Below are 24,270 nucleotides of genomic sequence, written 5' to 3'. Positions count from 1 at the left end.
TAAGACTGAAAACTCTGAAACTACTAGAAAAAACACAGGGGAAACACCTCAAGACTTCAGTGTAGGCAAAGATTTCTTTGTGTGTAAGGCAACAGAAGCAAAGATAGATAAATAGGATTATTTCAAACTAAGAATCTTTTGCACAGCAAAGGAAACGATCAACAGGAAGAAAAGACAGTCTATAGAATGGCAGAAATATTTGTAAATTATTCATCAGATAAAGGATTAATATCTACCATATAGAAGGAATTAAAAAAGTAACAGTAAAAAAGCAATCTTATTTAAAAATGGGCAAAATGTTTGAATAGACACTTATCAACATTTCACAACATAGATTATCAAGGGCAATAGAAAAAGACACTAGCAGGAAGCCGAGTCAATTCACCTCCATGCTAAGTCTTGCCAAATAAAGATTAAAGATTGAGGTCTATATTTTCTTTTTGGAAAAGTAGTACCTACTCACTATAAACAAGTCCTAGAACAGCACAAAGAGAAAAGTACCACCACTCAGACATAACTTACAGAAATCTTTTGTTGTGGTTCAGGTCAGGGCCTTTTCCTTTTTCCCCTGGTTTTTGAGCATAGTCTGCCTGGTTTCTTTTTGTTCTTGGACATAAGCAAAACCAGAGCTGCTTTACCTGGAAGAATGGAGCAAAACCAGGGCAGGAGACAATTTGGCCCATGATGGAGAAGCCGGGGACTCATTAATGTTTATTTACCACTATGCAGAATGCTCCAGAGGCCAAGCCCAAGGCCAAGGTCTCCTTGGATGGGGCTCCCCAGGGTCCCCTTGCTCAGGATGTGCACAATGAATGCAGGCAGCCTGTGGTCCCTGGGAAAGCCTCATCTTTCCCTGGCACCTTGGAGGGTGAGGCATTCTGGGTAGGAAGGGGATGATTTATTGTCTCCTCTTGGTGGGCTTGGTGTGGATGCACGAGTAGGGAGAGGGCCCCACATACCACGCAGAGGGGCCCCTGGAAACAGCTCTCACACAGCCCTGACTGCCCACGTGCTGAGGACCTCTCCCATCTCCCATCTCTACAGAGGCCCAGGAGCAGACATGGCCAGATGAAGGTGGATACTGAGCTCATGCGGAAGCAGAGGGGAAGACCCTAACGTCCAATTCAGGATCTCCCTCTGCATCGTGCACAGGTCTTGTGACTCGCAGGCAAAGCACCTGTGTTCATCACACATTTTCCCATCCAACCAGGCTGGTAGTGCCTGCCTCTTCCATCGCAAAGCAGGAATGTTCTCAACATCTGTGTTTAAAAGAATACAAGGCTGGGGGAGCTGGGAGAGTCTGGGTGGGGTCCTAACCTATGTGGACTCTTGGTGAGTCGCTTTAGCTGTTTGAGCCTTAGTTTAGCCAGTTTAGCCTCTGAAACACAAGGGGAATAGCAATAGTGAGAGCTGGCATGATTGAACCCTCCTCACTCGGGGCCCGTTAATGTGCTCAGTGCTCCGGTTATTTAATCCTCAGAACAACTTAAGAGAGGGTCACTGTTAGCCCTATTTTATTTTTTTTTAAAGATTTATTTTTTTAAATTTATTTGAAAGAGTTACACAGAGAGAGAAGGAGAGGCAGAGAGAGAGAGAGGTCTTCCATCTGCTGGTTCACTCCCCATATGGCCACAATGGCTGGAGCTGTGCCAATCCAAAGCCAGGAGCCAGGAGCTTCTTCTGGGTCTCCCACACAGGTGCAGGGACTTGGGCCATCTTTTACTGCTATCCCATGCCATAGCAGAGAGCTGGATCAGAAGAGGAGCAGCTGGGACTAGAACTGGTGCCCATATGGGATGCCAGCACTTTAGGCCAGGGTTTTAACCTGCTTTGCCACAGTGCCAACCCCAGCCCCATTTTAGAGATGAAGAAATGCAGACTAAGAGTTTAGTTAGTTTACCCCAGGCCTTAACCCCTCAAGTTAATGGAAGAATTGTGTGAGCTCTTTATGAATGTGATTTCAACTATGAAGCACATTTGTAGATGTATATATCTACACACACACACTGGTCCATAATTTACAACATAAAAATATATTGAGGATTTTTTAGTAAATCCTGTATTTCATATCACTGTTTGATTTTTTTTCACCAAAGATTATGTGAACTGCTGAGTGTGAAGAACTGTGGCAAGGGGCCGACGTTGTGGTGTGGCAGGTAAAGCCGCTGCCTGCAACCCCGGCACCCCGAATGGGCACTGGTTGGTGTTCTGGTAGCTCTGCTTCCTGATCCAGCTCTCTACTAACGGCATGGGAAAGCAGTGGAGGATGGCCCAAGTGCTTGGGCCCCTGCTACCCATGCGGGAGACCCAGATGAAGCTCCTGCCTGCTGGCTTTGATCTGGCCCAGCTCTGGCTGTTGCAGCCCATTTGGAGACTGAACCAGCAGGTGGAAGATCTTGCTGTATCTCCCACTCTCTTTGTAACTCTGCCTTTCAAATAAATAAATAAATAAATCTTTAAAAAAAAAAGAACTGTGTGTGGGGAGCAACTCGGACTAGACTAAGTTACTGGAATTAAGACTTATTCTATGCATCTGCTCTCCCACAATATGGCGCTGGGAGAGGAGTAAACAACTTTTACACAGCTGCCTCCAGTTCGACCAATAACCTGCAGGAGCTGATCCTGCTCCTGATTGGAGGAGAGCAGCGTACTCGGCGTGTGGGTAGCAGAGTTGGGATTGGTGGAAGAGGACTATAAAGGAGGAGAGAGACAACATGCACCAGGAACATCTATCTGAAGGAACACCTGAGCAGCCCCTGAGAGAGCCGGCCGGCGGTGTGCCACTGCCCCACGGAAGTGGGGAAAGTGGCAGGGGGAGCCGCCCTCCACGGAAGTGGAGGGTCGGCAGCCAACCCGGGAAGGGCCGAGCAGACAAAAGAACAGCGCAGGGTCCTGTGTCGTTCCTCCGCGAAGAGGGGGAGCGACAACTGTGGTAAGTACTGGAAAGATGGGCATGGCCCTGGCTCTCTTGGAGGTAGATGCATGTGATACATCTATGTTCAGGAAGACACGATGGCCATGGTGTTTGCTGACTGGAATGCATACGGGCTGTGAGCTTGTGGCGGAGGTGGCCAAAGAAATAAGTTTATCCAGAAACGTGGTTCCCAAACCTGGCCTTGGCTACGGCCAACCTCGGAGATTCTTTTTTAAAAGCATTTGTTTTTATATTATTTGGATTGTACATACCAAGGGGCACAATGTGATAATTCAAAACATGTATTCAGTGTGTGGTGATCAGTTAGGCTGGTTAGCAGTGCGTCTCCCGAAACACTTCTCAGAGGTTCTGGTGTCGAGGGGGAGGGCCGGGGCGCCGGGGTGCTCGTGGTCTTGACGCCCTCTGGAATTCTCATGGGCCTGGACTAAGGGCTGCTGATCTGGACGGCTGCAGACACCTCCCTGAGGAGGGAACGCTGAAGCGAGGGGCCTCTGGAGTCTGACGATGGCTCATTCTAATGGCGGCTGGCAGCTCTGCCAGGTGGACGGCTCCCTCTTCCGACAGGGAGGGCTGGAGACGCCCTCAGAAAGGCCCCCAGGTGGGCTGCACCTGCTGAGAGCAGCTTGGCAGCCTGGCCCTCCAGGTGCCCTGCTAGGCGTCTGCTGGGAGGACTGGTTCCCTAGGGAACCTGCCTGCCCACACCTGTCCATGTTCACCTGGCTGCTCCTGCCCCAGGGCCCGGGAGGAGGAAGTTGAAGGTTGTGGAGCTGTGACTTTGAAAACAGCTTTCTCTCATCATCCACCCAGCTACATGGTCCTGCCTCGCGTCACCCGCCAAGCCTTGAGGACCAAGGTCAGCAGCGGCTCATACAATCCCTGCGCCCGACGGGACGGATGATGTGACCCAGCTGGGGCACTTCTGCCCCTGAGGAACCCCTGCCTTGTTGTAGGCAGATGGAGATGCAGGCAGCTCGCCAGGGGAGGGCGCTCACTGGGAGCAGAGCGGAGACCGACGCTTGCCGGCTGCTGGAAGATGGAGTTGAGCGTGTCCACTCATTCTCCTCATTCTGACCAATCAGTAAGTTTCCACCTCCATAGGCACGGTGTGAGGAGAAGAGAGTCCAGCAGTGTGCCTCGGGACAGCTTCCTCTGCCCAGAGACACACCACCAGCGGGAGGAAGGGTTCCAACCCTGTGTCCCCCCCCCCCCACTTGCACATTAAGCCCTGGAGTCTCAGACCTAGAAGTACTGTAGGGACATTGGTTAGGATGCCTGAGCCTCACAGCGGAGTATCTGGGTTCAATACCCAGTTCCGGTTCCTGATGCCATCTCCCTGCTAATGTTAATGCTGAGACACAGAGGTGATGGCTCAAGTGCTTGGGTCCCTGTCACCCATGGGTGAGACCTGGATTGAGTTCTTGGTTTCCAGCTTCAGCTCCAGGCCATCCCCAGCTGCTGTGGGCATTTGGGGAGTGAACCAGCAAATGGGAGCCCCCGCTCTTCCTCTCTCTGTCTGTTTGCCTAGCAAATAAATAAAATTGTCTCCATTCCCTGGAGAGATAGCAGGGCTACTCTCAGCTCATGCTTCGGGGGCACAAATACTCCTGGCCAGGCAGATCCTTAACAGGACTGCACGTGGCGGGTAGCACTCAGCCTTACTGCTCCTTGCTGCTAGCTCAGTGTTTCATGAATGAGTGTGATAAAGTGCATCCCAGATACACCTGCACTAGCTGTGATGTGTAGCTATTCATCAATGCACAGACTGTAACATGCATTGACCCAGCAAATGTCTCCTCTTTAACGAATACTTGTCTGTGTTTAATGCATAAAAGGAGCCAAACAAAAAAGAAACAGCCCAGTGCTTTCACTTTTCCACTGGATCTGACTTCTCCCCCAACCCTAATTCTGCCTCTGCAACTCAGTCTTGCCTTTGAAAATGCATTAAGGACAACAGCACCCGCACACTGACCCACCTCATGGCAACGCTACCACCTGCCCCATTCGTGCCAAGTGGGGTCCTTCTAACCATAAGATGGCAGAACTGGAAGGGATCTTGTGGATTATCTAGTTTTTAAGATCCTAACTTCCTTTCTGAAACTTTTAAAAAAGATTTTATTTATTTATTTGAAAGACAGAGTTAGGGGGCTGGCACAGTGGGACAGTAGATTAGTCCTCCACCTGTGGTGCCGGCATACCATATGGGCATTTGTTCAAGTCCTGGCTGCTCCACTTCCAATCCACTCTCTGCTATGGCCTGGGAAAGCAGTAGAAGATGGCCCAAGTGCTTGCGTCCCTGCACCCATGTGGGAGACCTGGAAGAAGCTCCTGGCTCCTGGCTGCGGATCGGCACAGCTCCAGCCGTTGCAGTCTTTTGGGGAGTGAACCAGCGGATGGAAGACCTTTCTCTGTCTCTGCCTCTCACTGTCTGTAACTCTACCTCTCAAATAAAATAAATAAAATTTTTTAAAAATATTAAAGAAAGATGAAAGAGTTAAAAAGTGAGAGCGAGAGACAGAGACTTTTACCCACTGGTTCATTCCCCAAATGGCCTAGAACTCCAGTCTCCCACATGGTGGCAGGGGCCCATGTACTTGGGCCATCTTCCACTGCTTTCCCAGGCCATTAGCAGTGAGCTGGATTGGAAGTGGAGCAGCTGGAACTTGAACAAGCACCTATATGAGAAGCTGGCAAGTGGTGGCTTAACCCACTGCTCCACAACACTGGCCCCCAGAAACTCTTCTAAGACAAGTGCTATGTGGAATTCTAACGGTGGAACTGTTTGAGTGAAGCAGGTGCCAAGGGGCCAGAGGTACTTCCCTGTTCCCTCCCTTTCTCCCAGCTACTTGAGATAAAAGGCCCATTTTATAAAGGAGCAAAGTCAACTCTAGAAAGTAAAGTAACACAGTGAGCTAACTGCTGAACCTAGATTCCAGAGTTTGTTAACAAGTTGCTTACAAAAAAAGACATTATTTTTAGCTTTTGTTGAAATTCTGATATTTTGGCATTAAATGAATGCATAAAAAGAGCCTTTCCTTTCCTTACGGAGTTAGTCTTTTAATTAGTTTGTCAAACATTTGCTGAGCACATGATCCTACCCTTGCTTAAAGAACTCATGATCTGATTCTGCAGACACAATGGAAATCACCTTCTGGTGTTAATGAGAATCAGCAAGTGCTTATAATTAAGATTAAACTCTACTGCAAGTCGCAGACATCCCAAGTAACTGTGGCTTGAACAAGGTGGAAGTGTGTTTCTCACATTGAGGTCCAGAGCTAGTGTGGTGGCTGTTGCAGCGCTCTCTGTCCTACTTGGAGGCAGGGTCTTGACTTCTTGCCCTGAGGGTGTTGCTGGAGTTCCAGCCATCGTGTCTGCCAGATAGGGGGATGGAGGGAAGGACAAAGAGGAAGGGAGGCTAAGAGCCCAGGCCAGCTGCATTTCGGTGCATTTTCCCAAACGCTGCCCAAAGAAACTTCTGTTATGAGACCTATGCCGCCCCTCATAGATTGGAGGCGGGGTCTTTGAGGCTGGTCCAGACAGCCAAGTGCCCTGCTGCAAGTTAGGGTTCTCCTGTAAGGGAAAAAGGGGAGAGGGGCTGCCGGGAGGCCCCAGCGTGGGCCTGTTGTGTGTTCTTGGCTGTTCATAACAGAGTTTGAGGGAACCGAGAGTGGTGGGGTATCCAGGAGAACGTGGAGGCAGGGACAGGAAGCTGGACTCAGGAGAGGGAGGGGCTGATGATGGCCGGATGGGCAGACCGTGAACCTAACGCTATGCTGGTGGCTCAGTGATTAGGACGTCCATGTCAAGTGCCAGCCACACTCGTGTCCCCAGGGATTCCCTAGGCAGGGTTGTCCAGGAGAACTGGTTATTAATGAGTAATAACAGTGCTGATACGTGCCATAGAGCATTCTGTGACCCTAGGTCCTATTTGGGGGGTAGAGGTGATTATAGAAAGAAATATTAAGAAAACTCAACAGAAAAACTTACAGGAACATTTAATGCTGAAAAGTCAAGGCATGCCCAAGACCCAAAATACTTCACACAAAATCAGGATAAAGCTAACGAGGAGCAAAGGAAACCAGTGTGAGGTGAGAGTGTACAAAACACCGCCACTGTTTCACTTTGGGACTAACATGGGCATCTGTGGACGGTCAGGCTGCTTTAAATAATGAATAGTGATTGTTGAATGATATAGTCAACAGTGACAACAGTCCGTTTTAAATTTAAGACCAGATTGTGAAACTCTTGGGTCTGACCTCAGTGCACAAAATACGAGCCAGTTTCCTGGCTGCTGGAGCCGTCCCGGCACCTGAGATAGAAATGCATTTAATAGACTGAATCAGTGCAGCTTTCTTTGGGGGAAATTTCAATTTCACTGCAAGCAATTTACATAGAGTCGCAGCTTGAATTCATAGCTCCTCTCTTGGTTGCTTTGGTGATAGCTGCTCTGTTGGAAAAGCAATTACGACCTGCGGGAAGAAGCCTGTCTACCATTAGTCTCCAGTTTTCAGCGTTGACAAGTGCCGACAAGGTGGGGGCAGGGGTGACTGATAAAGGGCTTTGTCTCTCCAGGCCAAGGAAAGGAAGGGATTTCAGTGTGGCAATTCCCTGACTCCAAAGATAGTCCCCCCTCCCCCACCCCGCCCCTTGAACATTTCAAACCTTTGAGCAAAATGAGAACATAGGTCTTTTGTAATTAGTGAGTTTTGTTACACTACTTATATAGGGAAAACGAAATACCAAAAGGCAATCCCTTGAAGTTTTACTAAAACATGGAAAGGAAATCTAATGAGACTGTGAAGTTCATCTTTAGGGCTTGGGTGTGGATGGCTGTGAAATCCGCAAGGTGATCTTGGTTGTACTTCCTTTGCTCATATGGAAAACAGACCGGGTCTCTTGTTGTTGATCCTGGGAGCCACTGCGCCACCAGACAGTGCTGATGGTGTTTGTCAGATGGCTTTTCCCCTTCACAGCTAAGGTGGAGCAGAGGTTGTGTCTGCAAATTAGCTGATGGTCCAGTCTGTTCTGAGTGACTTATTCTTTGCGAGGCCTCGACGCAGCCCAGAGACCTGAACCCAGGTCTGCCAGGCTTGTCGTCTAATTGACTTGGGCACCGGGACCCCTGATTGCTTCTCCTTTAATCATCACCTGATATTCAAGGCTAAAAGGCTGTAATTATTTGAAGTAGCTGAAATTTGAGTGACCCAGATAATTATCTCAGCAAGATGGGCTTAAAGTTTATTGACACAAATGCCAGCTTCATTAAAGGTTTGGCACAAAAGGCAGGGCCGCGAGACAGCTGGTTGACTGAGGTGAATTGACAATGATGACAGACACCAGAGACATGAATCGCTAGGGACTTTGTAGTAGTTACTATCATTTCCATAAGACAGCAGGGGATTATGGGAGGTCGGAAAAACCTTTCAAGTTGTCTTAGGTTTGCTCAAATCAAGGGTAAACTGCTTGGAATCAGAGGGCTTCTTCCCTCACCATTTCTCAGGGTGAACCCCATAGCACCATGGCTCAGAGGCTACCCATGCATATAGTTAATAAAATAAAATGCTGAGTAAGTCAAAGTGAATCACAAGTGTACTCTTCCTTTGACTGAGGCTAAAGCTAACACTATGAGGTCAGTAAAAATTTTCACAGGTATGGAGTTTTCCGTCTTACCTTATGGCACCTCTTACTTTTGGATGCTTAATGGTGACTACAGATTGCACAATATCTACTTGCTGTAAAGTCTAAAGAATTTTTTCAAACAGCCATCATCTGAATTTAAACTCACACAATGAAGCCCTCAACACTATATTTTAGGATTTACTTAAATAAGCTCTACTTCAATAAATATAAAGTTATTGACCATTACTTATCAAAGGGTAAGAATTCCACATGTAGAATAATCATAGGCCACTTTGGGAAACAAACCTATTCTCGTACCATTTGCCAAGTGCTACCTCGTGCAGTTGGTTGACGTGCAGTAGGCATGTCTGCTTCCCTACCAGACTGTAGGCTGTTAAGAGGCAGATCCTTTGGTATCAGTAGCATCACTAACTCAGTGGCTTCTGCCACACACATTTGTCATCTCAGTTTCCGTGGGTTGGGGATCCAGGCATGGCTTAATTGGAGAACGTGCATCAAGGTCTCCCCTGAGGCTGTAATGGATATGTCAACCAGAGTCGGGGGTCTCTCTGAGAGCTTGAATAAGAAGAACCCACTTCCAAGCTCACAAGTCTCCTGTGTTTTACGTCTCCCCCAGCACCCAGCACTATGCTTCATACAAGTAACAGACACTTGCTAAAAGCAAATGAAGATTTTTTTTGACTCCCATGTACAGAAATGTGTGGAAAGGTGGCTAAGTATGTTGAGTCACAATCCTGGGATTGAGCTACTCTTGAGGGAATTTTTAGGGACAGAGACCATCGTTTTCCAGTCTAGGTGGACTGTCCCAGATGCTGACAATGTGTCTGGGTAGGTCACGCTTTTTAGTGAAATGGTGTGAATCACATGAGAATAGTTTCAAATTATTGAGCACTTAACGTGTGCCAGGTGGTGTGCTGAGCAGATTAAAAAAGGAGGGGTCTAAGAGGCTAAGCATCTTGCCCAAGAGCTAGTAAATGGCAGGGCTGAGAAACCTTATTTTGTTAATGCCAAATTGCATGTTCTAACCACTGTGCTTTCTTGCCTCTGATAGATGGCACTTTGGGTAGGGGCATACTTTAGCTCTGTGGGGAATGAGGCATACTGTTCCCTTAATTGCAATGCCTTTTGTCCAAGAGAAGGGTTAAGAAGGGATAAAAACTCTCACAGCAAGGTACTGTTTAAATTGCTTTCCTTTTTATGCAGGCCATTTTTAACAGCAAGTGAGCAATAAATCAATGGTTAACCCCTAGCACAGGTGAGCAGCCAGGACTGAGGAGGGAAAGACAGTAATGATTCACATCAGCTGCAGTGGAAGTCTGTGGTGGGCAGTGAGGCTGGTCTTCTGGGGTGGTGGTCAGAAGGGCCAGCTGCCACAGAGCAGGGCAGGAGGCCAGTGGCACACAAGCAGGCTCAGGGTAGGCCCCTTGTCGGCTTTCCCTTTGGCCTCCAGCCAGGGTAGGACTTTCTCCCCCAGCTCAGGTTATTGTGACCTTGTGATTTGAAGACTTTGAGGCCCCAAACCATTAGCATAATACATAATCATATCACTCAGGGCATGTATCTGTCCAGTGTCCTCTGTGATTTATTGCTAGGGCAAATCAGAAACACATTTATCAGGACAGGGCAGCCACTAGCTATTTTAAGTCCTAAAAATAACTTAACTCGATATGTCTATATACCACACCCAGGCATACACTGACACACGGCCTTAAATACAGGCCCTGAAAAAATCACAATGATTATGTAAAGATTTATCCCGGGAAGGAGCAAGGCTATGGATTTTCCAAAAGTCTTCAGACTCAGCATCTACTGGGTGAAGATCATACAGGCCTAATATTGACTACATGTCCTCTTGATTGTGGCTCATACTCTGTTACTTGTTATATCTAGACTACTTAGGAATTTTGTTTAACTTCATTAACAGTGCCAGGATGTGTCAATCATAGGCCAAAAATGCTATACCTCATTTCAGATGTCCAACTTCTTGCCTCTTGACGGACACTCTCATCTTATATGTCCCCAGTTAGGCAGTATTGCGCCAAGCAGGGATTGGGGTGGGCGTTTGGGGCAGTTTGGTGCAGACCGACCTTGGGACACCTGTATCCTGTATTGGAGTACCTGATTCCAGTCCTGGATTTGCTGTTGATTCCAGCTTCCTGCTAGTATGCTACCTGGAGGTAGTAGATGATGGCTGTAGTCACTGGGTCCCTCCCATCCATGTGGAAGACCCAGATTGAGTTCCATGCTGATCAGTGTGCCAACCGGAGCTGAGGTGTCATTTGAAAACTTGAATGAGAAGTATCCACTTAAAAAAAGATTTATTTGAAAGTCAGAGTTACACAGAGAGAGAAGGAGAGGCAGAGAGAGAGAGAGAGAGGTCTTCTATCTGCTGGTTCACTCCCTAATTGGCCACAATGGCCAGAGCTGTGCTGATCTGAAGCCAGGAGCCAGGAGCTTCCTCCAGGTCTCCCACGCAGGTGCAGGGGCCCAAGCACTTGGGCCATCTTGTACTGCTTTCCCAGGCCATAGCAGAGAGCTGGATTGGAAGTGGAGCAGCCAGGACTTAAAATGATGACCATATAGGATGCCAACATTGCAGGCAGTAGCTTTACCCACTACACCGCAGTGCTGGCCCCAAGAAAAGCATCCACTTTCAATCTCATGTGTTTGTTGAAAGGACTCAGTTACTCATGGCCTGTTGGACTGAGGGCTTCATTGTCTTACTGACTGCTAACCAGGGGTTACTCTCAGTGTCTTGCCATTTGGGCCTTCAAACTGGTCACTTATTCATCAAAATGTGATAGCCAAGTAGATAAAGAAATTCTAGTAGTAAGATGCAAGTGATTAGAGAATATAATTACAAAAATGACATCCCATTACGTCTGCCATATTCTATTGATTAGAAGCAAATAATAGGTTCTGCCTTTTCTAGGAGAGGAGACAGCCAGGAAGTGGTGACGACTGTGGGCTATTTTAGAACCTGTCCAATGCAAATGCTATTTAACACAGTCTTTATCTACTAGTCTGTGCACAATGTCTGGCCGTCAATAAAAAATTACAAGACACACTAAAGAGCAAGAGAAAACCAACAGGAACAGCCTCAGAATTGATTCACATGTTGGAAAAAAAAACCTTTAAAATAGCTACAATTAATATGTTGAAGGATCAAGTGGGCAACATGTAAAAACAGATGGGGGATGTCAGTAAAGCAAGGGTGATTATAAGGAAGAGTCAAGTGGAAATACTAGAAGGAAATACTGAGATGAGGAATTCCTTTGACAGGCTGATTAGTAAAATCAACACAGTTGGGGAAAGACTTGAAGATGTGGCATGGAAACTCTCCATAGTGAAACAGAAGCAAAGGGGTGAAAAAGAATACAACATCTAAGATTTGTGGGACAACATCAAATGGATGCTGTGAGAACCTCAGATAGGATAAACACCATACACCTACATGCACACACACATGCACTCACGCTTTTTGTACCCAAACTGCTGAAAACCAAAGGTAAAGAGTGTGGTGAAGGCAGTCAGAGAGGAAACCTGTTTCACACACAGAGGAACGACAAGAAATGCAGCAGATGTCATCAGAAACAACCTGAGCCGAAAGACAAAGGAGGGATGTCCTAAATAATTAAAAACACAAAGAGCTGTTAGTCCAGAATTCTATGTCCAGAGAAAATACTTTTAATAGGTTAAGATGAAGTAAAAACATTTCCAGAAAAAGAGAAACTGAAGCTATTTATTGGCAGCAGAATTGCATTGCAGAGGTCTGCAAGCAGCAGGACTATTATACTAGACAGAAATTTAGAGTCACAGAAACACAAAACTCAGAAAGGATAAAAATAAAGATAAACCTAAAAGACTTATTATTTTTCATTGCTGTAAAATATTGACTAAAGCAAAATTTATAGCATCATGTTATAAGATTCATAGCACATATAAAAGTAAAATTATGACACAAAATAGGATGGAGAAGATTTAGAAGCATGAGAGAGTTTCACAAATTTGTGGGATAAAGTCATGAAAAGAGTGTATGTGTTTTCCATGGACTTTTTTTTTAGAAGATTTATTTATTTATTTGAAAGGCTGAATTACAGAGTGGCAGAGGCAGAAGGAGAGAGATCTCCATCCACTGATTTACTCCTCAGATGACCGCAATGGCTGGAGCTTCGCTGATCTGAAACCGGGAGCCAGAAGCTTCTTCTGGATCTCTGATGAGAAAAGGAAGAGGAGTAGCTGGGACTTGAACCGGCGCCCATATGGGATGCTGGCACTGCAGGCGGCAGCTTTCCTGCTATGAGATTGAGTGGAAACAGAAGTCTGAGAATAACTAAAGAACTCAAAAAACTCAATGATAAGAAAACAAAAACTTCAATCTTTACAAATAGGCAAGATTCATCTTAGGCCCTGGCCCGCAGGCTTTGGTCCTAAGCCCCATGGCCCAATCACTGGTGTTGGCTCTACCCCCACACTAATGGGATTTGCTGCTCCTACTTCCCTGTACCTCCTCCCCCTCCAAAGGTTTAACAGGAACTGTTCCTGAACACATGGCTCTCACTCACTCTCTCTCTTGATCTCTCTTACTCTCTCCTTTACTCTCTTTTTCCCCTCCTCATCTCTTCCCTCCAGTCTGTCAGGTTTCCCTACCAATAAACCCTTTCCCTTTAAAAAAAAAAAAAAAAAAGGCAAAATACGTGAGTATATAGTTTACCAAAGAAGAAACATGGATGGTATCATTAGTCATTAGGGAAATGAAAGTGAAAATTAGAATCACAAGAAAACAGTACTATATACCTATAAGAATGAGTGACATTTTTAAAATCTGAAAATACCAAGTGTTGACAAGGATGTGGAACAACTGGAACTCTCATACATTGCTGGTAGAAATACCACTTTGCTGGCTCAATGACTTTGGGAAACAGGTTGGCATTTTCTTGCAAAGTTAAGTATACACTTATTATACAGCTCAGCCATCCTATTCCTAGGTGTTTATCCAAAATAAATGTAGGCATATGTCCACAAAAATCTTGGACATGAATACTTTCAACAGCTTTATTTATAATTGTTCCAAACCAAAAAAAAAAAAAATCTGTAAACTGGTGAATAAAAAATCAGACTCTACTCAGCTATAAAAAGCAATGAACTATTGATTTAGGTAACATTATGGAGACAAAAATTAGGTCAATAATTGTCAGGAGCTGAGGATAGGGAGAGATTGATTACAAGGGGACATGAGGGCAGTTCTTAGGGGATGCAAACTGTTCCATGTCTCGAGTGGGGTTGTGGTTGCACAAATATCTGTACATCTTCAAGGGAAGGAATGGATTTTAGTGTATGTGAAGTATACTTCAGGACATCTGACTTTTAAAATGTCATGGCAGGAGGGAAAACAGCTTCGGATTCGGACCCTTGTCCATGAAGACACATTGAATGGAAACCCAAGGGCAGACTCGTCCAAAGTGCTCCCAGGTACCTTAATCTGCTAATGGCATAGAAGTGCAAATTCACTAGTCCAGCCCACTTGGGATTTTTGGTGTGTACCTCTGCTTCCATACTCTGACTTTAGCTTGAGTGAGCAGTGAGGGTGTGGACTTCTGTAGGTGATGTATCAAGGTCAAACCACAAAGATGATAGGAGCATTTGCAGAGTTTAAGGATCTCACCAGCATTGTTCGGGTTTCAGACAAAGCTGGGCAACCATACCAAGTAAACTAGGAGACCTTTGCGTCTGAGGTCAAGGTCAGTGGACTTGTAGAACAAAGGAGGCTTCTGGGGGCATTTCCGCCCTGCATGAGGGCCCCAGCACCAGTTTTGGTGGTCTGTCCCCTCCCTGATTTAAATGTTGGGCTCTTAGTTTAGATATTCTTGCCCCATGGTTTTGCCACATTTTTTTCTTACTCATTTAAAAAATGCTCACCAAAACCTCATGAGGATGTCTCAGCCTGCCTCTCTGGCCCGGGAAATGGTGCCTGGTAAGAACTAAAAATAAAGCCGAAAGGCTCAGGCTGGGTTTCAACGGCAGAACCCAAGAAGTTCGAAGGATTTCTAAACTTGGCCTAAGGCTTTCCTGCATTTCTATTTCAAGTTCAGTCACTTGAGAATTTTCAAAATCTGAGGATCATTCCTTCTTTTTCCTGGTATTCAAAATAGGAGAGCACTGGTTTAACTTGGGAGCACACTGAAATGTGCATTTTGGTCCTTCTGTAATGGGATGATGATGATTGCATAATGAGGCAGTTAACGGCGGAGAGATCAGTCAGACAGCCTGGGTTCAAGTCCCAGCTCCGCCACTGGTTGTCTGTGAGCCTTGGGCAAGTGGTTTGACCTCACTCAGCCTCACTTTCCTTGTCTGAAAAATCAAGGTTGATATGAGGATTAAATAAGATAATGTTTAACACAGATACTAGAGTGCAGGAATACTCTGTGAGCATAGCTCTTTTTATTATTTGAGAGAGAGGGAGAGAGAGAGAGGGAGAGTATGAGCACGCTTCCGTTCTCTGGTTCACTCCTCAAATGTTTACAACGGCCAAGCCTGGGTCATTTTGAAACTGGGAGCCTGGAACTCCATCCAGGTCTCCACTGTGGGTGGCAGAGACCCAAGCACTTGAACTACTTTCTGCTGCTTTCCCAGGTCTTTTAATATGGAGCTGGATCAGAAGTGGGGCAGCCGGGTCCAATTGGTGCCCATGTGGGATGCCAGTGTGTCCTTAGAAACCATATGATGCAAGTGCCAGAGCCCCTGCCAACCCAAGTCCTTGAGTGACCCGTGGGAAATGGGGGCAGACCCCACCCCCGGGGAAGGAAGATCGCCTTGGCAGGAGATAAACCTCTACTGTGTCTGAACCACCGTGTGCTTTGTTGTTTTTCACGGTAGCTATTTCCAGATTACGAGCAACTTCTCATCACCTCCTTCCTTAACTGATACTCCTGTCTTGCTCCCCATTTTCTATTGAAAATTCCTGGTGTAAGTAAAATTAAAAGAGAAAGACTCCTGAGGGACCAATTAACCAACATCAACATCTGGGAGCCCCTGCTGACTGTGCAGAGCATGTCTGCTTTTTGTTTCTGAAGACCCAGGAATCTCGGAAATTAAGCTTCACTGAGACAGAATGCTAAGATGTGGGGATGTGGGGAGGCAGAGATGAGCCGGGTTTTGTTGTTCTTGACGTCACACAGTCTTAGCTACAATAAGTAGGGCTCGCCCAGCCAGGAACCTCCATCTGAGGCTGAGAAAAATGAAGAAAGGCTTAGCTGAGAATAACTGAGATTACTGAGGAAAAACGGGTGCAGGTCGGAATGCACGGTTAATTGCAAGGACTGTAAAGAAAATGCAGTAGGCTTTTTCATCGGCCTGAAGTCTCAGCTCAGTACAGAACCATCAGTCACCCTTACAAACGAGGCCTAGGAGAGTCTCACCACCAGGGTAGGCTGTGTCTCCTCTGCACGTCCCCTGCTGCAATTGTCCCCAAGTCACCGGTGCCAGAATCTTTCTTTCTTCATGTACTTGTCTTGTGCTGAATCTCACTCATCAAAGTCTCCAGACTGCTCTGTTTTCCTCCACTGCACCTGGCAAAATGTTGGCAGCTGCTTTTACCTGTTATTAAAAATGGCTGGCTTGTCGTGAAAGTGACTCACTCATGGCTGTCCCCTCTCTGCCATGGTGACAGGAAGAGGTTTAAAGCTTTGTTATTTCTTGCTTGCAGTCTGAAAAGAAGCCCTTTGACACTGCTGTGTGAGTCACATCTCTAACCATTCCTCCAGCAAATTGCACGCTAGGTCTCGTTTCTCACATGGAGAGCGTGGGGTGAGCTAAGTGCTTCTCAGATTCCATTCTCGGGGCTTGTCATCGAAGGGGTCTGCGGTGGACTAGGAATGCTGGGAGGTCATTAGGTCAGGAGGGCGGGGTCCTCGTGAATGGGATTAGCGCCATTATAAGAAGAGGCCCTACAGCCAGCTCTCTCTCGTCCCACTGTGTGAGAACACAGGGAGAAGTTGCTATATGCAAGCCAGGAAGAAGCCTCTCCCTGGGCGCTGGATCTGCTGCTGCCTTCATCTTGGACTTCCTAACTCCCAGAACTGTGGGAAATAAATGTTTATTGTTTGAGCCACCCGGTCAATGGTAATTGTTATAACAGCAATAACTCACCAAGGTAGTAAATAGATTATGAAAATAGAAGGCAGGACGAATGCTATGTCATAGTAGGTTAAGCCTCCACACGCAGCAGTGACATCCCGGTTGGGTGCCGGTTTGAGTCCCGGCTACACCACTTCCAATCCAGCTCCCTGCTGGTGGACTGCGAAAGCAGTGGAAGATGGCCCAAGTGGTTTGGCCCCTGCAGCCATGTGAGAGACCCAGAAGAAGCTCCTGGCTTCTGGCTCCTGGCTTCGGATCAGCCCAGCTCTGGCTGTTGCAGCCATTTGGGGAGTGAACCACTGGATGGAAGATTTTTCTCTGTCTCTTTCTCTCTCTGTAATTTTGCCTTTCAAATACATAAATACATCCTTAAAAAAATAAGACAAGACCACATAGAAATTCCTTATTGAGTCCCCAAAGCTCCCCAGAGGGACTGAGGGTGGTTTGGGCCATCTGAAAACAAGTATTAGGAGGGGCGTTAAGGAGTTGTGGTGGCTTGGGGCTCATCACCTTCCACTAGAAGCTATGTAGCTCATAGATGGGTGTGTAGGTAGACAGGCAGTGTCCTTGATTGTCAATAGGTCAGCATTGTTAGTTTAAAAACAGAACTACAAATTAAGAATATAGTCTCCCAAGATACTTCAATATACTTCACCCTGTAGCTACAAAGATTACAATATTACTCAAAAGAGAGGAATTTGTACAAAGAAGCTTCCAAAATCCCAGATCATTTATGTTCCAAAAGAACTTTCTCATGAAGAGAATGCCAGGACACATCACAAAACAGAGGAGTTTCTGATTTGTAGTCTCTTAGTAGGAAAACTCATTCTGAGTTATGACAAAGCAACAACTGATGTGAACAGGTAATGAATAATTAATTAAAGCTAGCCTTAAATTAGAAATCCATTTAAAACAGAACCAGTCTGCCTTGTCCTGGAGCCCTTGGCTGTTTTCAGTAGTTTCGGATGATGCTAAATTGGATTGAGGTTTCTTTAAGAAGCTCCAAGGAATGCAGGGGAATGGTTAGTGTCTGGGCTTACATCTTTGTGGGCAGGACAGGAAAGAATGCAGGTTGAACAACTAATCTGCAGTAGATGCCTTACGGATCTATTGTTTTTCATTTGCTTTTCTCAGTTATTGAGGTTAGTCTTACTGCCCTCATTTGCCATATGTAGTTAAGCAAATTGAATAAGGTCATGAGCTACTCAGTGGAAGACGCGCTACTCCAGAGCAGGCCTGTAGGATTCTTGAACTCAGGTTTCCACTGTCAGATGCCCTGATGTCTATCAGAGTGTGTGCACACACTGAATTCGCTTCCTACTGAATGGGGATGATTCAAGGAGACAAACAATGCACGCATGACTTCTACAGTGCCAACAAGAAATTCTAGTCATACCCGTGAACTCCAGAACTTTCTCCCTAAATACTTCAGATACAATCTTGTTCCTTCCAAATGTTTACCTCCCTTCTTGCCCAAGGCAGAGATTCCATTGAAATTAGCTGCATTCAAATTCGCAGTGACAGGGCAGGACAGGTAAATGGGTAGGCTTTGATTTTCCAGCTCATTTCAGCTGTCAAAGCCCACTCTGCTCTCCTTTCTCCGGACTCCAGCAAAGTGGTTGTTGGGCTTTGGTTTGCATAAGAAATAGCTGATGACTTTGTTAATCAATGAATGCTTTGGCGTCTCTCCAGAGATTCAGGAGGTAGAGGGTGAGGCTAAGAATCTGCGTTTTACACAAGTAACCCAGGTGAGCAGGGAAGGTTGAGTTTGTAAGTGCCTTGCTCTTATTACTCTTATTTTCCTTTTTAATTATAATCTCCCTCCCTCGGGGGGTTGAGATTGCTTTTATAAGCCACGCTGCTTGATTCTGTACACCTCTGTAATTGCACAGCTAGGCTACGGTCTGGGTTTTATTTAAGGCTCAGGATAAAGGCAGAAAAACAAAGGTAAGATCTCACTGCCAGAGGCCCTAAGAGGGAGGATGACTTGGGTGGGGCAGAGGAGGCCTCTACCAGAAATACGAGGGTATGCTATGATTCTGTTGGCAAAAATATGGGCATGGAGCCAAAGAAAAACACAAAAGGATGACAAATCTGAAGGAATCAAGGCAGAAAGGTGAAATCCTGGGACAAGCTGAGTCTCGCAGAAAACGCTAAGGGCAAAACAAGGACTTTCCAGGAGCCACATAGCGAGCAAAAACAGTGCAGAACGCAGGGCCAGGAGCAGAGGATGTCACGCTGGCAGACACAGGGCGGAGCAGCGCCGCTCACTGCCGGTCTTCCTTCCCTTCTCCGTCAGGGAGAAAGGTCCCCAGGTGGAAGAATGAACTTGCTTGGATGGAGACAGACTGAAAGGAGGATCTGACTGCTGCATGTGAATGTGACGCCTCAGATCACGTGAATTATATCACAGGGCACTCGGCCTTGGCATTGGAACTTTAAATCTGCCACTGGTTGTCTTTCAAGTGGACAGAGAAAGGGGTTAGTGTGGTGGTGCAGAGGGGTAAGCTGCTGCCTGCGATGCCAGAATCCCACATGGGTGCCGATTGGAGTCCCGGCTGCTCTTCCAATCCAGCTGCCTGCAAATGCACCTGGAAAAGTAGCTGAGGATGGCCCATGTGTTCGTGCCCCTGCATCCAAGTGGGAGACCTGGATTGAGTTCCAGGCTCCTGGCTTTGACCTGGCCCAGCCCAGGCTGTTGTGGCTACTTGGGGAGTGAACCAGGAGGATCTCTCTTTCTCCCTCTCTCTCTCTCTCTCTGTGAATCTCTCTCAGTGTCTGTAACTCTACCTTCAAGATAAATATTAAGAAAAAATAAATATACTTTGGAAATCTAAATTTACTAAATAAAAGTTAAAAAAAAAGAATAAATAAACCCTACAGAGAAAGAGAGGCCAAAGGACTGGAGGCAGGCAGGTTTCCTGGCTTTCCATAAAGTTTATTTCTAGAACCCACAGATGTTACGTCCTTGCAAATTCCTAAAAGAGAGGACTAATCAGAGAATTCAGCAGAACTGAGAAAAGCTAGTGGTGATCACTGGAGCTGGCATAGGCGCCGTGGGAACACAGTATGTCAAAGACTCTGCTTTTTCTTTTTCTTTTCCTCTTTCTTTTTCTGTTTCTGTTTCTTTTTTTTTTTTTTTTTTTTTTTTTTTTTTTTTAGTGTTACCTGTAGCTGTACTGGGGGAAACTGAAGACGGGCCTCAGCACTGTCAGATCCTATGTGTGAAGACTGGCCCAGTTAGCCGCTTAGGGAAAGAGGACCCCGCACTCTGAAAGCAGCCTGTTCTGGAAGCCAACCGTTTGGCTGATCCTCTGGACTCAACCTGGTGGCTCCTCTTACTTCTCATTCCTCTTTTGCATCCTTGCAGACTCGCATCATTTCTGTGTGTCGTCCATGGAGCAAGTTGCCATGGCGACGAGACTCCACCTGGCTTCCCATCTGAGGCTTTTGTCCTGTCTCCTTGATTTACACAGACATTCAGCCCTCTGTCTCTCTAACTCCAGCTCCTGTTCTGACTCCACCTGCTCAAACCACACTACCCCTAGCTCTGCAGTCTGCGCCCTGTTGTCTCAGGCACCTTTCTCAGTTCAGTTCTTACCACAACACCTCTTGTACTCCTCACTCCTTGCTCCTACTACCAAGCTCTCAGCAAAGCCCTTGGGTTATTTGCATTCAAGATGTCAGCTCAGCTCACTGCTATTGCGATTAGGTGAATCCAGAGCTGCTTGGACCACCGTGCCCCAGACCTCTCTCTGGTGCACAACTCACAGACTACCACCGTCCCAGACAACCTTTTTATTAATACGTGGATGAAGACATGGAAGGCTGTATTTTCACATAGGCTGAGGAAGTAGAGGTTGGGTGAGAAGGAATATGTTGGAAGGCAAAACTGAAGTCCAAAAATATGGATAGCTAAGTAGGTAACACTGGGTGCAGCCAAATGTCAAGTCAAGTCCTTATGTTAGAAACAATCAGCTGCACACACATAGCAGAGCTGGCCATGGCCACGAGGACAGGAATTAACATGAAAGTGATCTTAAAGCTTTTGTTGATCTTTAGACCAGGGAAGGGATACCCCACTGTGAAAATTTCCCTTTGACCTCCTCCTGACCTCGTGTTTCCTACCCCTACCTCTCTCCCAGGACAAGCTATGGAACCTAGAATTCCTCTTTCCCAAAGTGGGCCATCCATACAAACCAGAACCTTTTTACCCAAATCCAGCTACAAAAGTTAAAACTACTGCTCTGACTTTCTCCCATCTTTCTAAGAGTCAGCCACAAAGAAATGAAGACCCTCATTCTGGAAAGATCTGCTCTGTACCTGGGAGAAAGAGCTGCTGCAACTGGGAGGTGGGAAGAATCTGATTGGACAGGCTCTCAGTCTGTTAGTGTTGCATCATCGCTTTTTATCCAATCTTATTTCTACATAGTTGGCCATGCTTCCTCAAACCTAAGTATAAAAACAGATAGCACACCCTGGGTCCCTGAGTCTTCCTTCTCAAGGCTCCCATGACATCTAAAACTGTGATCAAGCAAGCTCAACGTGCTCTCCTCTCATGAACCTGTCTTAACATAGGAGTGTTGACCATGACTTTCTATGATGGGCAGGAAGGGGGTCACCCCCTTTTCTGCCCTCACATTAACTGTGTGCTCATTGTGGATCATGTCGCATGGGCTTATGTCATCACTGGTTGAGTTGATAAAAACATAGTGTCAGAAACAGGCATTTGGCCAGTGGTTAAGATGATGTTTGGGATGCCTGCCACCCAAATTGGAATGCTTGGGTTTGAATCCTGACTCTGCTTCCTATCCAACTGCCTGTTGTTGTGCACCCCGAGGGGCAGCAGATGATGGCGCTGATACCTGGGTCCCTGTCACCTATGTGGGAGATGCAGATGGAGTTCCTGGCTCCTGGCTTCAGCCTGGCCCAGCCCTGGTTATCTGGGGAAGAGAACCAGCAGGCGGGAGGTATCTCTAAGTCTCTCTCTTTCTCTGCCTTTCAAATAAATACAAAAATTAATTGAAAAATGTAAAAATATGTAGTGTCATTATTAAGAGAAGTAACAGTCCCACCAGTTAAGGGACATGGGGACAACTCCCGGTGATGGCACAAACCTGCAGTAACTGTGTACGGGTAGTTATATCACAGAACAAGCTGTGGTTTGCCAAAATATCTCATCTCTAGGGTATTTAAAAGTTGCCTGCATCAGTTGCAATAGAGGGCAAAGATGAGTAATAACTTTGTGGATTTTATTCTGAATATTTCTTTTGAGAAGGACCCTGACAAAAGGCAAAGCATTCAGGGAGGGTTGGCCAGGCTGGCGCTATGTCTGCAAATCAGTCACCTGGGCTGATACTCAAAGTGAACCTGCTGGAGAGAAGGGGGAGATGGGATGAGGCATTGGATAGTCTGATGGGCTCTTACCTGGAGGGGGGGGTCGGTTCCATTCTCGGCAAGGTAGATGTGGGGCCCCAGGGCAGAGGCTGCCACAGATGGGCGCTCTTCACACAAGCATCTCTGGCCTTCCGTTGGGTTCCAGTCCCCTTCCACCACAGTGAGTGCTGGACACAGCTCCAGAGCGAGGGGTGGAGACCCAGGTTGGGAGGAGAGAGAGGGAGAGAGAGACAGAGAGGTGGTTTCATTTTGGCTTCCCCCACCCCCACTCAGGTGGGGAGAGGTCCTGGGGACACCATGTGGTGGGGGCAGCCTTAGTACCCTATGCATTGCTCCAGGTTTGTTCCCTACTGTCCTTGGATTGACAGCCAGAGAGCAGTGGGACCAGAGCATGTGGGGGTGGGGTAAGGGGTTTCTGTGAAGGAGTCAGAGCCCTCAGCAGGCGCCAGTATCTAAGAGAGCCAAAGCCTAGAACTATCCATTGTTGGTGCCTGGCTGCCCGTGCTGGGCATGGGTGGCTGGCTCACCTCCCACTCACTCAGAGGAAGGCCTGCTGGGAAGCACTGTGCCCAAGAATGCAAACAATTTCCTGGCAACAGCAGCTCCTCTGCTCTGCCAGTGTCTGAGAGAGGGAGATGGGGAGGGGTGTGGAGAGAGAGAGAAAGAGAGAGAGGAGAGAGAGCAGAGTTGAGGGAGGAGGGAAGGAGAGAAGAGGGGAGGGGAGAGAGGAAAACAGCCTGCCTCCCGTGGCTTGCTCTGACCTTGGCCACACACTGGCATCTGAGTGCCACCAACTTCCGAGTCGTTGATGAGAGTACCGGGCTCAGGAGCAGTTCAGCAAAGCAGAGGGAGTGGATTGGTTATCCCATCTGGATTCTTGCTTGGTCTTCCTGGCTGGTGGTGTGACCAGGATGAGGACAGAGACTTCTAAGGTAGGAGACACAGACCACCAACGCCTCTGTGCAGATTTGAAACTGGATCACTGCAGTATCCCCTTGTGGCAGGGCTCCTCAGTGGAGGGAGCAGAGAGGACTGGAGAGAGCAAGAGTTTCCCACTGAGGACCCTGGGCACTGTCTAGAGAGGTTTTGCAGGTCACGCTGAGGGGAGGGAGGCTAAGGCGGACAGCAGAGCCAGCACTGAAGATATGAAAAATATCAGTACTGCCAAGAAGCCACTTTTGTCTACTGACAATCTCTTGGAGCCTCAATTGTCTTTCCTGTTAAATGGGTATCATAGAAGGTCTGGTGCTGTGGCATAGAAGGCTAAGCCTCTGCCTGCGGTGCCCGTATCCCATATGGGATCTGGTTCTAGTCCCAGCTGCTTCTCTTCTGCTGCACCCCCTTGCTGATGGCCTGAGAAAAGTAATAGAAGATGGTCCAAGTGCTTGGGCCTCTGCATCCATGTGGGAGACCTGGAAGAATCTCCTGGTCTGGCCTTTGGATCGTCCCAGCTCTGGCCGTTGCGGCTGTTTGGGGAGTGAACCAGCAGATAGAAGACCTCTCGCTCTGTCTCTCTTTCTTTCTGTATGTATCTCTGCCTCTCAAATAAACAAATGCATCTTTTAAAAAAGGGTATCATAGAATAACTCCCTTGCAGCATGATTTTAGGGAGTATGTAAGATGATTCATGTGAAGTACTTATGGCAGCCCATGGTATGTAAAAAATGGCACCTCTCGTTGTAAGTAGAAGGGCTAGAGCTAAAACTTTGACCCACGTCCTCAGTTCTATTCTATTTCTATTTTAATAAGTTCTAGATGGAAAATCTGTCAATTCTGAGTGTAGTATGGTCGTTGTGAGCTCTGGCACTTGACCCAAGTAGATCTGGCATCAAAACCCATCTATGCCATTTTCAAGCTGATAAATTAATCTCCACCCAAGCCTCAGTTTCCTCATCTGTAAAATGGGATAATGCCATTATTTGCTTACTGCTTTTGGTATGATTTAAGATGAAAACCCATATTAAACACTTCAGTATAGAATATAGTCAGGACTCCATGCAGACTGGTTATAGTTAATGTTTGTGACAGGTTGCCACAAAGTCTCCCCTTATATATGATCTGCTTACAGAGTGACAGTAACTCTCCTCCCAGCAAGAGGTGAGATCTCTGTTCATCTGCAGCATGGGGTGGACATACAGCTCTGTGGGAGGTGATATGTTGTGACG

General features: G+C 46.8%; 1 long non-coding RNA gene across 9 annotated transcripts in view; it reads left to right on the top strand.

Annotated features, from left to right (window-relative positions):
* The first annotated feature begins 2,672 nt into the window (after positions 1-2,672).
* Positions 2,673-24,270, top strand: part of LOC149122300 (uncharacterized) — a 37,834-nt gene continuing 16,236 nt past the window's right edge. For 2 of the 9 annotated variants that reach the window (XR_016220068.1, XR_016220065.1), the window contains exons 1-2: positions 2,674-2,932; positions 3,743-4,013. This is a non-coding gene — a long non-coding RNA (uncharacterized LOC149122300). Of the gene's footprint in view, positions 2,933-3,742; positions 4,014-12,660; positions 13,235-13,956; positions 14,045-15,205; positions 16,439-19,007; positions 19,508-20,853; positions 21,696-24,270 lie in introns of those variants that run through there. The other 7 variants (XR_016220062.1, XR_016220063.1, XR_016220061.1 and 4 more) reach the window with 7 other exon arrangements.

The sequence above is a fragment of the Oryctolagus cuniculus genome, chromosome 14, assembly GCF_051225735.1.
Source record: "Oryctolagus cuniculus isolate XC-2025 breed Fujian yellow rabbit chromosome 14, ASM5122573v1, whole genome shotgun sequence".
NCBI classification, from domain to species: Eukaryota; Metazoa; Chordata; class Mammalia; order Lagomorpha; family Leporidae; genus Oryctolagus; species Oryctolagus cuniculus.
This window is presented reverse-complemented; position numbering and strand designations above follow the sequence as displayed.